We start from the raw sequence: 15,246 nt of genomic DNA on the forward strand, positions 1-15,246 counted from the left end.
TAAATGTTACGTTAGGAATGTATTTTTTTTATATCTAGATCTAGATCTATATAGATTATATATAGGCCTATACTATACATCTAGATTAAATATCTCGCTGTAAACACAGAATGCCTTTAAACCTAATTGAAAAACAAACAAGAACAAAAACAAAGCACATTCCTAAGGAAATAAAACTGATGTACCCGTAACGGTGACCTGATTCGATCTGTCTGAACAGTCAAGTTAGGCCTAAAAACTTATAACTTGGCCTCATTCTCTACGTGTTTCAGGTCGGCAGACAGAATTGGGTCAATGACCCAATTTCTTGTCCTAGATAAAGTGTGATTCGGTACAGAGGGGGAAAGAAGCCAAAACTGGAGTTCAAGCTAGATCTAAGTGCGTGGAGTAACTAAACATGTCAAGGTGTCGCAAAATAGTATTGAAGTTGATTTGTTTGTGTATATAGAAAGACTCGAGATTACGTCTAGATCTAGAGATCTGGTTATTAGTGCGATACGCTAAAAAAAAAAAAGTACATAATTTAAGATTGATCGTCGACTGTCTCTATCAAATGTCTTAGTTAACTGACCTAACCCTAAGTAACTAGAAATTAAGCATGCATGCCAACACAAAAGTTAAAAACATCTTATTTCTAAGCTTATGTCGTAGCCAAATGTTGAAAGAAAAGAATTTCCGACAGTCAGTGCCTCGTTCATTGTTCCCAATGCTATGACCCACTCTCTTTTCTGTTTGCCCCTAATGCATTGATTCCCACCTAATGGTTTACCCACCCGCCTTTTCCCAAACACCCACCCGACCATTATTCAATACAGTCTCCATTTTCTCTTTGCCAGCCATTTAATGTTTTTTTCTCCCCAAACTAAAGTGCTCTCTTTCTTTTCCATTTCTGCTTCACGTCGTCGTCAAGGAGCAAACGGAAAGAGTTAAAAATAGAAACACATCAGTTCACATGACAACAAACACAAATGTAATTTATGCCCTTAACTAATGATGTAAGCGCATAAAGTTAGAGCCGGATTTAGGTATGTGGAGGCCCCGAGGCAGAATTTTTGTGAAGGTCCCTACACCTTTTTTTTTTTCGTAAGCTTTAATAAAAATCCACATATTAATTTTAAAAATACTAACATCTAAAAGCATGACATATTTTAATTATAAAAAGGAATTTTAAAATACATTTCATTATCATTTGTTTAATAAAATAACATCATTTAATATGCATATTTTAGTTTTTTTTTAAAAAAGTAAGTTTATGGGTTTACGCAGTTTATGTGGTTTATCCGAAATTTAGTACGAGAATCAGTGTACACAATAAGCGGACACTTTTGAATCACGACAGTGTTGCCAACTGTAAATTTTAAAGTACGATATTGGTAACAATGCGACAAAGAACATTTATATCCTTATATCCGGCCCAGCATAAAGTCATAAGCTTAATGCCTAAGTGTAGCCAGCCTATATATAGCCCGTAAAAACTTAATACCAAGAAGCTCAGTCAACTGAGATAAAAGATTCCTACTGAATATGACTATAATTTACATATCACAGTTTAAGGCGTTTAAGTAAATTTACACGTGTAACAAATTTTTACAAAATGTAACTTTCACCAATGTGAGGCGGGGGTGGGGGTTTAAACACTATATTAGGAGTTTCAGTAATTGAAATGGTCTGCCTACCAGAAGCTCTGCATATGAAAACCTGTAAAGCTTATAAAACTATAGAGTGTACATTAACTGTTGAAAGAAGAACCGTTAAAGAGATTTGAACTCAGGCCGACAGAAGCCCAAGTTCACCAACTGAGGATACATACTCATTAGGACCCTCTTGGAAGAGCAAACAGTTTTGTGGTCATTATGCCTCACACCTAGCTAATGAGCACTGGCTACATCTCCACGTGACACAGCTCTGTGAGAGGGAATCAATGGTAAACTGAAACTGGACTCTGTGCAACAGATTGTGGCAGTGTAAGTATCAGTGTTCTACTTCTTACGACTAAACAAGACGAAACTGATTTCTGACTCTACTAGTGTGACTGTAGAATCAATTGTTGATCTAGTCACAGCTGTAGGCGGGACTTCAAAGCTACACAACAAATTCAGACGTTTTAGAGACTAGTCCAACAAAGCAAGTGGTTAATCAACATTTTAATCGTTTTTTTTTTAAAGTTTCTTAAACAATAACAAAATGGCGAATAAATAGTTTTAGACTTTTAGCACTAGACAGCCGCAAAATATTTGGCTTTAGCCGAAAATCTGAGAAATTATGTGAGAGACAGAGAGAGACGGAGTGAGAGAGGGAGAGTGTGTCTGTGAGAGAGAGAAAGAGTGTATGTGTGTGTATTTTCACACAAGAAAGGGAAGAAATTGTAATTAATAGGCAAAGAAAAAAGCATTTAAAAAATGAAAACATCGGGATTTGAAAAACAATGTCAAGGACGACAAGATCCTCTTGCAAACCAAATACTTTGTGCTTCAAATTGGATTCAACTTTTGCTTTACTATCGTGCTGTTAAAGTTGACACGTTCCAAGTGGACCAATTGTCTAATGTTAGTCGTTTTCTAGTTTTAAAGCTAGATATATAGTGTATGTTATAAGCTTCAAAAGTGATCCCAAACTAAGTTACTTAAAAAATGATGTCTTTGAGAGTCCACTATATCCTTCTCTATTGACTAGCAGCCTTTGGATTGAACAAGAAACATGGATTACAACCACACACACCACCACATTCAATCTGCTGCTCAATAATTATGTTTCAACGAGAACTGACAGAAAAAAGTTGACAAATTGACCTTGTGGTCATCTGACACAATTATGCATGTGGGGGGGGGGCAACGCTCGAGTGTGGGTCACTCAGTCCACAGCCTCCACCCACCCCTCCGTGACCTTGAGTTACTCGGCGCAACTTTTTGTGTGTCCAGGAGTCATCTTTCCCTCCCGTTGGCTGCCGAGATCGCATGACGTCAGCATGCAGACGTCTAACGCACACAAAGAAAATTGGTAGAGAAGTTTCAAAAGTGTCATTTTGGGAGGAAGTTTTTTGATTAGCGAACACGACACAAAGAAGTGTACACAAAGTTTGTGGTAGGGCTGACAACTAGAAAAGGAAAATATCTGAAATGTTCTTTCAAACCTAGGCGACACTAAGAGAACAATTATTAAAGCAATACAAAGTTTAGAAACAAAAAAAAAGGGGATAGACCTAGTAAGAAAAGTGTGGCTTTCTGAACTTAGAAAATAACAAAAAAAAACCGACATAATTTTAATCTATGCAATTTTTTATGAAAGGTCAACAGCATATCCGAAAAAAAAATAGCTTAATAAACTAAATAACAGAAATATTAGATAGCGCCTTTGTTAAACAATCTTAGACATAGGACAGACCGAACTTTCTAATTTTCAATGCTCAGAAAACTAAAGAAATGATAATAGATATTAGGAAACATAAAGACCGTCTTGCAGAATATAAATATCTAGGTACAACCATCAACAACAAACTAAAATGGAGTGAACACTGTCAAAACTTTTACATCGAAATTCAGAAAGATTTAAAAACTCTTTTCTCCCACTTTCGGTCAGAGTGTTTCAAGGTCATAAGTCGTCATCGAGAGGTACTAATTCATAAAGCGCTGGTTGTGAGTGTGTATGCGTTTCATGTGTGTTTGTTCGTATTTGCATCTATATTGTTATTGTTACAGTAGTTACGCTGAGGTGGTCACTTGTAGTCAAACTGAGTTGTCCTTCTGAATAGACCAATAAAAATTGTCTTATATTATACCATAATGCTCGTATTATTCAATAATTATAATTAAAAAATGCCTATTCAGGGACTGTAAAGGTAAACAAACTGGACCTCCAGGCAACCATATCTTGAGGATATCTTACACCAGTTTGTTTTAAAAAGAAGTTTCGATGGAGGCTGAAAGTGAGAATCTAAAATTCAATTTTTTATGGGTACATATTGTTGTGAAGGACAAAAAAAAATTGTGGTCAACTGTACTAGTCACATGACAACCTTCCTTGTTAGCCACAAATATAGCAATGCCTTACAGATCCTGCTTACACCGCTTTAGAGAACACATTTTAACTAAACTATATTACAATAGTCGACCGGCGGCGTAGCATACGCCGCTATTTTGCAGGACCAGCCTTAGGCCACTGCAACCTATGCGACCGCATTGGGCCCCACACTTTCATAGGACCCGCGCTAACTCTAGGTGTATAAATTATTAAATCAAACCATATTATAACTTAAAACAGATTTCATTTGGTAATTCTTGCTATTGAGCGTGATCTATTTAGGAAACATAATTATTATGATATACTGTATGACTTTGCTACACGCAAGGCTCGTAAAGTAATTCTGTACGTAGTGAAGAATGAATAAAATGCATAGACGAATTTTATTTTCTAATAGAAACTCTTAAATTTCACTTATTATCCGCTTCCCTACCCAAACTTGGCCCCGCGAAATCTGTTTCGCATAGGGCCCCACAATTGTTAAGTCCGGCCCTGCTATTTAGTGACCTGTAAATATACATAGTAGATTACTTGTTTTCTTTCCATGACTTCTTGGTCACAATGGTTAAGTCCGGCGCTACTATTTAGTGTTTGTAAAATGTTTTACATGTTTATGATGTTCCTTCACAGTTGACGATAGTTTACTTCCTAGTCGAAACCTCCCGCAGGACGACGGAAGATGGGAGCGGGCAGGGTTCGAACCCGGGACTATCGATAAATCCAAACGACAGTCCAGCGTGCAAATCACACGACCAGGCAGCCATCCGTAGTGACGGGTGAATACTTGTTCTCCCCCCCCCTCTTGTTTTTTCGTGGGGTGAATAAAGTGGGTCATTTTACTTCAAGTCACAAAGTGTCAGAAATAACGATGCGCAGGTTAAAAAAACAAAAAATGGGGGTTCAGGAGAGAAAAAGAGAGAGAGAAGGAAATAGAGGGGGGGGGGCGTTTAATAATCAATAATTTAATACATTAAGTCACGGACTCAAAAGTACGTTGGGGGGTCGTTACAATGTGGCCCATTTAATGAATATTCAGAAAACGAAAAGGAGATGTTCCGGCCATAATAAACAATATAGATCATGGGAACAAATCAACGGGCGTAGCCGGTTTTAGTGTTGATATAGATCCATTGAGTATAAAATTGATTAGATTCCACACACACACCTTATGTCTCACATAGAACGGGTCCATAAAAATGTAAATAATATTTGAGGTTAATTTTTTTTCTAAGTAAAAAGTATCCCGTGACTTGATACTGAGACGCCGCTGTTTTAGATTCTAGGTTTCCCAAACTGTGTTGCGCGGAACCCTAGTGTTCCGCCAGGCCTGAGTAGTGTTCCACGAACTAATGGAATAATTAGCTAGTAAGTCACAACGTGAATTACTCTTTCTAATATATATATAGGCCTATATATATATAAGCAAAGTGTTCCGCTAAATATTCAGAACTTGTGAAGTGTTCCGCTAAATACTCAGAATGTGTGAAGTGTTCCGTTCAGGAAAAAGTTTGGGGAAAACAAACAATTGAAAAGGTAATTAGATGTAAATAAAAAATTAACAAGAAAGATTAACTTAGCAGGAAGCCATGTTCAAGGTGTACTAGCGTCCGTATGGCGTTGTCTACATTAAATCTAGCCTTCAAACATTCGATTCATTCTTTTGAAAGTGTCGGTTGAAATAAAAAATAGATCACAAAAAGAAATGATGATGTGTACATAGACATTTGTATATATATATGTGTGACTATGGCTATGTGCTTCTAAGGTTGTAAAAAAAAAGGCTACTTAAATCTATACGTTGAGCACAACTTTTCAAATAACTAACAGTCTAAATAATACTAATATGGATAATTAAAAGTAATATGTGATCTTTATTGCATAATCATTGTGACGATGTAGTTATTGAGTATGGAAACATTCCATAGTGATTCAGTCTACAGTTTAGACCTTTATGTGATGATAATAAGGACTGGACATCTTTGGATACAGACATTATCTTTGACTAGTCAATGCGATAGAATGAAGTAAGGGAGTGCACGTGTGAAAGAGTGTGCAGCATAGACATACATAAATATAGACTGGCCGAAGGAAGTAACTTCATGTAACTTGAAAACATGTATATCTATTGTATTCGGATTTCCGAATTATGAAAAATTGCATGACATGATCTTCATTCTTAGAGATTAAACAAAACTACACTGGCTGAAATAGATATGAATACTTAACTTTTATACTGCTCATAAATGCTGTATAATAAAGTACACAAAATTGCAAGTCACAAATTTTCGTTTTATAAAACTCTTTAATTGGCCAGTCTATATTTATTTATGTCTATGGTGTGCAGACTTTGCAACAAAAAAAGTATCAAATATAGAAGAATGTATGTTCGTTGTTAACTGCCCCAGTGAATGCTAATGTATCTTCTTTAGGTATTTAGGAATCAAAACTCAAACTAGAGCAAAACTAAGAGTTGAATTTCTGATTTGGATACAAAAAGTTAAGCCAATAACATTGGAAAGGCCACAATTGTTGACCAAATTTAAAGCAAGATTTCAAGCATTATTTATTTATGTTCTAAATGATACCGACTTTTCAAGGTAACAATGTTCCTGAAGTAGGAGTAGAATTAGTGGACTTTGAAGTACATAACATTAAATTAGAACAAATATGACCAAACTCCAAGTGTGTGTGTGTTTGTGTGTGTGTTTAACAACTGTAAGGGTAATAGGCATTCAATCTATTTTCACTTTTTGTGATATTTCAATGCATTTTTTATTAGTATTAGGCTTTACTATATTGCATATTTAGTCCAGCATAAATGTTATGTGTGTCTAGTTATTACAAGTAAATTCTGTCAATTTCAACACAATTTAAAATATTAAAGCTAATAAAAGTTATCATGTTAGTTATGAGAAAAAAACAACTTTACACTTCCACAGAACCAATACTGTCTTGTATAATTTATCCTGATCGTATGTTATATACTTAAAATATTATATATATATATATATATATATATATATATATATATATATATATATATATATATATATATATATATATATATATATATATATATATACATTTATATACATTTATATACATTTATAATATATATAATATATACTTAAAAACCTTACCCAGTAATATTGTAAGATATCTCCCCCTTCCATTTCTAATTTGTAATATCTGGGTTAAAAACCTAGGATGATCAAATTCAAAGTGAAATAGAGTCACTGGCTATTTTTTTCAAGCAGAAAGGAGTAACAAAGGTTATTTTAGAAAAAGATGTGACAAAATATTGCACATGAAATGAGGTCTAGTAAATACACATCTAAGTATCAAGATTTTTTTAATTCCACAAATACACATTATACAAAACACACACTGGGACTTTAAAAAACAAAGTGCCACTGCTAATCTAATATTTAGATTTTAATAATATTTTCTTTGTTTAAAAACATTATTCCGAAATTGATCTAGATTATGATACTTCAGGGGTGGGCAACCTTTTTGTATGGAGGGCCACATAGTCACACAAGAAGTTGCAAAGGGAAAAGATCGTCTCTCGAGACGTAAAATGCCACAGATATATATATATATATATAAACGTGAACGTTTAGCGGCAAGTTTTTTTTTCTAAAGTGCTGAACTACAGCTTCTGGCAGCTATAAAGCTCCGTAGGAAGTATTGACTGGAACTACTCTTTCAGGTCATAATTTGCTTGGAGTTACTTCCTCTAGATCTGAATCAGCTTCTGCGCTAAATGGTGAGCTGATGGTATTTATGTGTATACTATGTGCACACATAATTTCTGTAAGTGTTCGTGGGCCGCATAAAACACTCCGGCGGTCTGTAATTTGCCCACCCCTTTTCTAGACAGATATAATCTATTGTGTATACAGAATGTAACTCTAACTTAGACTAATACTAACTAATAATAATTTAGTAAAATTATTTAATTGATAGTAATTTAGTGATGCGAGTTCTGTCATTATTATTATGAAACAGAAAATCTGAAATAGCATTTTTTCAAACAAGAATTCAAGTCTTAAATGAAGAACTAGATATCTATTCTATGTTGGATATCGAGTCTAGATCTAGAGTCTAGACCTACAGCATAGTATAATAAGTCTAGATACTCTAACAATAATAATTGTGAATTAGTCTACTAGATTTAGATATAATTATACTATAGATCTAGTCTAGTTTCTTGACTAGATTCTTATTCTAGAATATTCTAGATCTAATTCTATTGATCGAAGAACCACTGATTGACTCTAGTACTCTAGTTAAGTCTAATTTAAAATAATAATAATAAATTCCTAACCGTTTCTTATGACTTGACAGACTTGTACGTCACTTGACTTATCCCGTACTTATCCGTAATTGGCGTAATATTAATAAGAATATAAGATCCTGTGACACTCTTGTGGCTCTTTCTAGTCTAGAATCTATATTATATAGATTATTATAGACAATATAGATCTAGAATAATATAGAATATAGATCTAGTTTTATATTATACTAATCTAGACCAGAGTCAGAGACTAGAGTAGATTGACTAAATCTAGGCCGTTAATCGTGTAGCCAGATATATAGACTATCCAGTTGCACAGAAAACACTCACACAAATAAAACTTCTTTGCACTACTGACCATTGTCTAGCCGGCTAACACAGTGTGTTAATTGAGCACAACTAGTGAGCTCATCGCTGAGCACGAGATTACACACCACTTCTCTCTCTCTCTCTCACTTTCTGCGTGGTGCTCCCCCTGCTCCCCCGCACCACAACACACCCCATGTAACTCCACACACAAGTCCAGTAGCCTATGACAGATTATACTCCCCTATTTCCTTCCCGTGACCTCATTTCTCCCCCTACCCACTGCACTATCCTTCACCAACGAGCCCTGCAGCCGACCTAGATATCGATGCCTCAGTTAGTTTGTAAACCTTCGCGAAGTGGTTTCTGTGTCAACTTGTGAACGTACTTTTTTTTTTTTTAAACCAAAAGATCTACCGAATACTCGAAACAAAACCAGGATATGACATAGATCTAGCTAGATCTTGATTACAGCGTCAAGACATAATGTACCGATGGCGTTAGGCGAAGGGGCGACCCTCACCGGGAACCTCGCAGTAATGTAAAGATTCGCACAGCATTGCAGTTAAACTTATTAAAAAAAAACAATTTTAAAAAACTACAAATAGATCCATACATCCTGATCATAGGGTATGTGCTCTGGATTCAATAGTCCTGGGTTGGAACCTTTCAAATCGGAAGGAACTTCCATATCATGTAAAAAATAATTACTATCATTCAACTCTACAACAAACTTGCATTAGCAAATTTGCAATGTTTACTATCTTTATAATGATTAGGGACATAGGGTGATATTTTAAAGAAAGATTTTATATAACTACCACAACTCTATCAGACGAATGTTCCTTAACAAATACTAGTACGTACTATTCAAGGCAGAAGGGGATGACAGTAGTTCGCAGAGGGGACCCCCGCGACGACAGCTTATAAGTCAAGGTAAATAACGCCCTTACTAAAACAGTATTTAATGGGAATATATATCTTTGTCTAGGGCTAAGTTAAATGAAGACTTGGCTGAAATAAAATGGACTAGCCTACAGGCAGTTTAGCCTAGCTTTGAAATAATGATGCAACATAGAGGGGTAAAACAGTGAACTGTGAAAACCAAGAAGGGGGGGGGGGGCAGAAAAAAGGAAAGAAAGAAAGGGGGCTAGAATGAAGAAAAGAAAAAGATGGGGACATAATGAAAGAAAGAAAAAGAGGGGGACATAAAGAAAGAAAGAAAAAGATGGGGACATAAGGAAAGAAAGAAAAAGAGTGGGACATAATGAAAGAAAGAAAAAAGAGGGGGACATAAAGAAAGAAAGAAAAAGAGGGGGACATAAAGAAAGAAAGAAAAAGAGGGGGGCATAAAGAAAGAAAGAAAAAAGAGGGGGACATAAGGAAAGAAAGAAAAAAGAGGGGGACAGAATGAAAGAAAGAAAAAAGAGGGGGACATAAAGAAAGAAAGAAAAAGAGGGGGACAGAATGAAAGAAAGAAAAAAGAGGGGGACATAAAGAAAGAAAGAAAAAGAGGGGGACATAAAGAAAGAAAGAAAAAGAGGAGGGCATAAAGAAAGAAAGAAAAAGAGGGGGACATAAGGAAAGAAAGAAAAAAGAGGGGGACATAAGGAAAGAAAGAAAAAGAGGGGGGCATAAAGAAAGAAAGAAAAAGAGGAGGACATAAAGAAAGAAAGAAAAAGAGGAGGACAGAATGAAAGAAAGAAAAAAGAGGGGGACATAAGGAAAGAAAGAAAAAGAGGAGGACATAAAGAAAGAAAGAAAAAGAGGAGGACATAAAGAAAGAAAGAAAAAGAGGAGGACAGATTTAAAAAAAGAAAAAAGAGGGGGACATAAAGAAAGAAAGAAAAAGAGGAGGACATAAAGAAAGAAAGAAAAAGAGGAGGACAGAATGAAAGAAAGAAAAAAGAGGGGGACATAAGGAAAGAAAGAAAAAAGAGGGGGACATAAGGAAAGAAAGAAAAAGAGGAGGACATAAAGAAAGAAAGAAAAAGAGGGGGACATGAAGAAAGAAAGGAAAAAAGGGGGACATAAGGAAAGAAAGGAAAAGAGGGGGACATAAGGAAAGAAAGAAAAAGAGGAGGATATATGGAAAGAAAGAAAAAGAGGGGGACATATGGAAAGAAAGAAAAAGAGGGGGACAGAATGAAAGAAAAATGAAGAAAAAGAGCGAGTGCCGAGTGGAATTAAGAAAAGGAGAGAAAAAGAGGAGAGGGGGAAACAGAAAGAGAGAAACGAGAACTTTTTATGAAAACTAAAGAATTAAACATTTAAAGGTATTAAAGAAAAAAAAACAACTAACAATTTTAAAAAAACTATGTTGAAACTAAAAAACTCCTGATTTATGATTTTCAAGACAATGACAAGGTCGCACTATAAATAAACCCACTGTCACACTGATTCAGCCTTGACCTTGGGGAGACAGGTAACGAGCTGCTAGTTAAATCCAACGGTCTGGCCCAGGCCTACGTGTGAGCTCTGAGAAGGTCACAGAACTGCAGAAGTTTTAGTGTCAGACCTGCTGCTAGCTTGCATATTCGCTTATCAAAATGAGAACGAGGAATGACCCCAGACAAACGTTTAGAGAGCAGTAGTCATTTGAACACACCAATATATACTCGGGTTTGTATATAGGTGCAATAAATGCATTTATATGGCAAATATATGATTGCTGCTATACAAGCGAGAATTTTCAATTACCGATAATTTAAACAAACAAACAAATTACTTTGGTCGGGCAGTCTGGACTGAACTGAACTGCTAAAGTTGATCTTGATTCTAGGAATGCTTAAGAATGAGACGCCTTAAACTTTAATTTTTTTCATTTGATAGAAAACAACAACAAAAGAAAGGCAGAGATAATTTTTAGTGTGTTTATATAAATATATATATATATATATATATATATATATATCTCAATGTGCTAGTCAAAATATCTAGGTCAACATGTCAGCTTTTTTTACTATTGCAATTGTGGGCGAGAATGGACTCCATATACACAATAAGAAATGTTTCAAGAGATGAGCAATAGTTTTAGACAGACACAGACAAACAAACAGATAGATAGATCTAGAATACTAGATAGATAGATAGATAGATAGATAGATAGATAGATAGATAGATAGATAAGATAGATAGATAGATAGATAGATAGATAGATAGATAGATAGATAGATAGATAGATAGATAGATAGAGATAGATAGATAGATAGATAGATAGATAGATAGATAGATAGATAGATAGATAGAATAGTTATGATAATATCTGTAAAGGAAAAAATGAAGGCAAATGTAGGGCTAAAATATCGATTCAATGGCATGACTATTTTTAAATGCAGCGTGACCTAATTCGTCTTATGTAGTCCAATGACCTAGTCGTAACCTACGCAAGTGTTGCGGTGAAAGTGCAGAAAATGCAACGACTTTTGCAAACAGAAACCAGGTCAAGTAGTACGGTATCTGGCAAGGCGACAGCATACGCAGAAGTGGCCGGGAGGTGAATAAAACTTGTCCTTGTTTACAAGTTTGAATTAATGAATGATATCCAAATATAGGTCTAAATTGCTAGATCTGTAATAGTTAGGATTTGAAGAGCGAACTTAAACCTAGACTTTAAATCTAGATCTATATATGGTCACTAGAGTCTATAAATAACACCATTTGACCTCGTTATCACATCTTTTGGACCAACCCTTTTAAATATGTATATATATATATTTGGCTTTCAGTTTATGCCGCGTTAAATATTAACTCTTACTATTTTTTTTTCTTTTACGAAATGCAATAGTGTCTGTGTAAACGGTAGTATAACTTACAAATGTCACACGCTCCTTCAAAACGGACCATTATTACGCCCTAGCCGAAACGTCAAGCAGGAAATCAGATGAAAATGAACAGGCTTCGAACTTTGTACAGCGTATCGCCACAGCGGAGCATACCTCACGACCAAGTAGTCATGAAAAACGATGGACTAATACATTTCATACGAATTTAATTTCAATATATTTTTTTCAAATTAATTCGGAATTTGTCAAAATAAATGGCCAGATGGCTGATGTAGAAGACCAAAACTATTATTAGATCTATAATAATGTTATTAGTTGTGGTCTAGTGTTTTATGTACCTACTATCTTTTCAATTTTCTATTATGGATTCTCTCTCTCTCTTAAGTGATTTTACTCTTGTGCTAATATAGGCTAAGTTCTAAATTGATCACTATATATCTAGATCTAATATTTCCTTTATCTAATCTTATATAATACAGACGCTACTTTACTTACTTTACTTTTTTTTTAAATTATTTAATTAAAAGAGAATCTACTTTTTACCCATAATTTTTTTATTAATGAAAAAAAAATCCATTAAAGTATTAGCCAAAAAATAAAAGATTGGGTTGCTAATGAAAAATCATTTATTTTAATCTTTATCATTTCATTTATGTTTTTGCTATTTCCGATATAATCCACTGCAAGATCGAATTGACATTGAGTACGTATATATATATAGTCAATAAGAGCAAGGTAAAAGTTTTAAGTGTAAAATTGACATTAGGCTATATAATTTTTTTTTTCAATGGTACATACCATTTTGTTTTTATTCGAAGCGTCATCCGAGACTAGATGTTGCAGACAACTGAATGTGAATGATTTCAAACATTTGAATTGGTGTGGCATAAATATTTTTACAAAGTATCAAAATATCAACTTTACGCCATTGCGGAATCATACATATTATTTCTTTGATTAAGATTGAGCGAGGATAATATTTACATGTTGCCAACTTTGTTTTCTCTGAGGAAAATGACATTGAACTTGACAATATCTGTGATAGAATATTTGAGCATGATGGCTGATAGATTTCTCCATATTTTCCAATTCTCATTGCACTTGCCAGAAATTCATTTACAATCAGATTTAAGGACATCACCGAAAAAGTTGTATTAAAATAATTAGTAGCGATGCAGGGAAAAGTTATTTCTCTTCAAAGCCAGTTACACAATTCGAGTTCAAATGTTTGCAGTCAAATCACGCTCTGTCTAGATTGTGTTGCTCTGTCTAGATATTGTGTTGCTCTGTCTAGATATTGTGTTGTTCTGTCTAGATTGTGTTGCTCTGTCTAGATATTGTGTTGTTCTGTCTAGATTGTGTTGCTCTGTCTAGATATTGTGTTGTTCTGTCTAGATTGTGTTGCTCTGTCTAGATATTGTGTTGCTCTGTCTAGATATTGCGTTGTTCTGTCTAGATATTGTGTTGCTCTGTCTAGATTGTTTTGATATGTAGATATTGTTTTGCTCTGTCTAGATTGTGTTGCTGTCTAGATTGTGTTGCTCTGTCTATGATTGTGTTGCTCTGTCTAGATTGTTTTGATATGTAGATATTGTTTTGCTCTGTCTAGATTGTGTTGCTGTCTAGATTGTGTTGCTCTGTCTATGATTGTGTTGCTCTGGTTAGTTATTGTTTTGCTCTGTCTAGATATTGTGTTGCGCCTTCTTATAGTCCAACAACATTTCTTTGGTGAACAGGTTTCTCCAGCCTGTAAGTCATCAAGTCTAAATTCATTAATTGTGCCATTACAAAGACTGAGAAGTCCTGATGTGGAAACAAGGTCAACCTTCATATAGATGTTGTGGCTTGTTTGTATTTACAGATGCAATAATATTGTAGAAGTTTGCAATGTATGGAAATTATATCCATATTTTGGCGTGCTTTTCAAATGTCAAATAAGTATGCAACTTGAATATGGTGAATATCAATACAAAACTAAATTATGCGTCATAATGATGAAATTTCATTTATTAGTAATTTATATGCAAGCAGAAATATACAATACACAAATATAATTACGCATTGTTAATTAATTAATCACAAAGCATTGCCAATGTTTGAGTTTTCAAATAAAATTGTAACATGCATGTTATATATTGACATTGTGATATTGACATTGTGATTGCGATGTTATAACTTCAAAAGAACAGTTACTTAGGCTTATGCACGAAAATTATTCTTCAGTTGGAGATCGCTGCATGGTGGAAAAAAAAAACTATAAATGTGGAGAACCGCTGATCTTGTATTGATCTCAATCTAGATAGAGTTCTAGCCTGTTTTGCTATACATGTATATTAAAGGGAGATAATGTGTTTTTTTTTTTAAATCTACAAACGATTGTTCAATTCATTTCAAATATAGTGTGAAAGGAGTCAGTGAAGAATCAACTTATAAGATTACTGGCAATGGCTTAGCATAAAGACATTAAAAGAACAAACAGAAAAGGCAGAGTTCAAATTTTAGAGACATCAGAAAGACTCGTGTGTAGAAGTGAAACTATTCTACAAGAAATAAAATAGATCTAGCTGGTGGCTCACTGTGAGATTTTATGCTCACACAGTAGTCTTGTAAAATAAAATTAAAAAAAAACAACACAGAACGAAAACAACATCAAAGTTAAAGTATATAGATTTAGAAATGCCATGCATTAATACATATATAATATAATCATAGATTCTAGTTATATGATATGAAATTAGTATATGCCATGAACATCGCAGCTGTGTTAACAAGACTTTTTGTACTGTTACTAGTCAGTTAAGTCAGTCCAGATATTATAGATTAGATTAGGATTTACAC

Source organism: Biomphalaria glabrata, chromosome 16 (assembly GCF_947242115.1).
Source record: "Biomphalaria glabrata chromosome 16, xgBioGlab47.1, whole genome shotgun sequence".
Classification (NCBI taxonomy): Eukaryota; Metazoa; Mollusca; class Gastropoda; family Planorbidae; genus Biomphalaria; species Biomphalaria glabrata.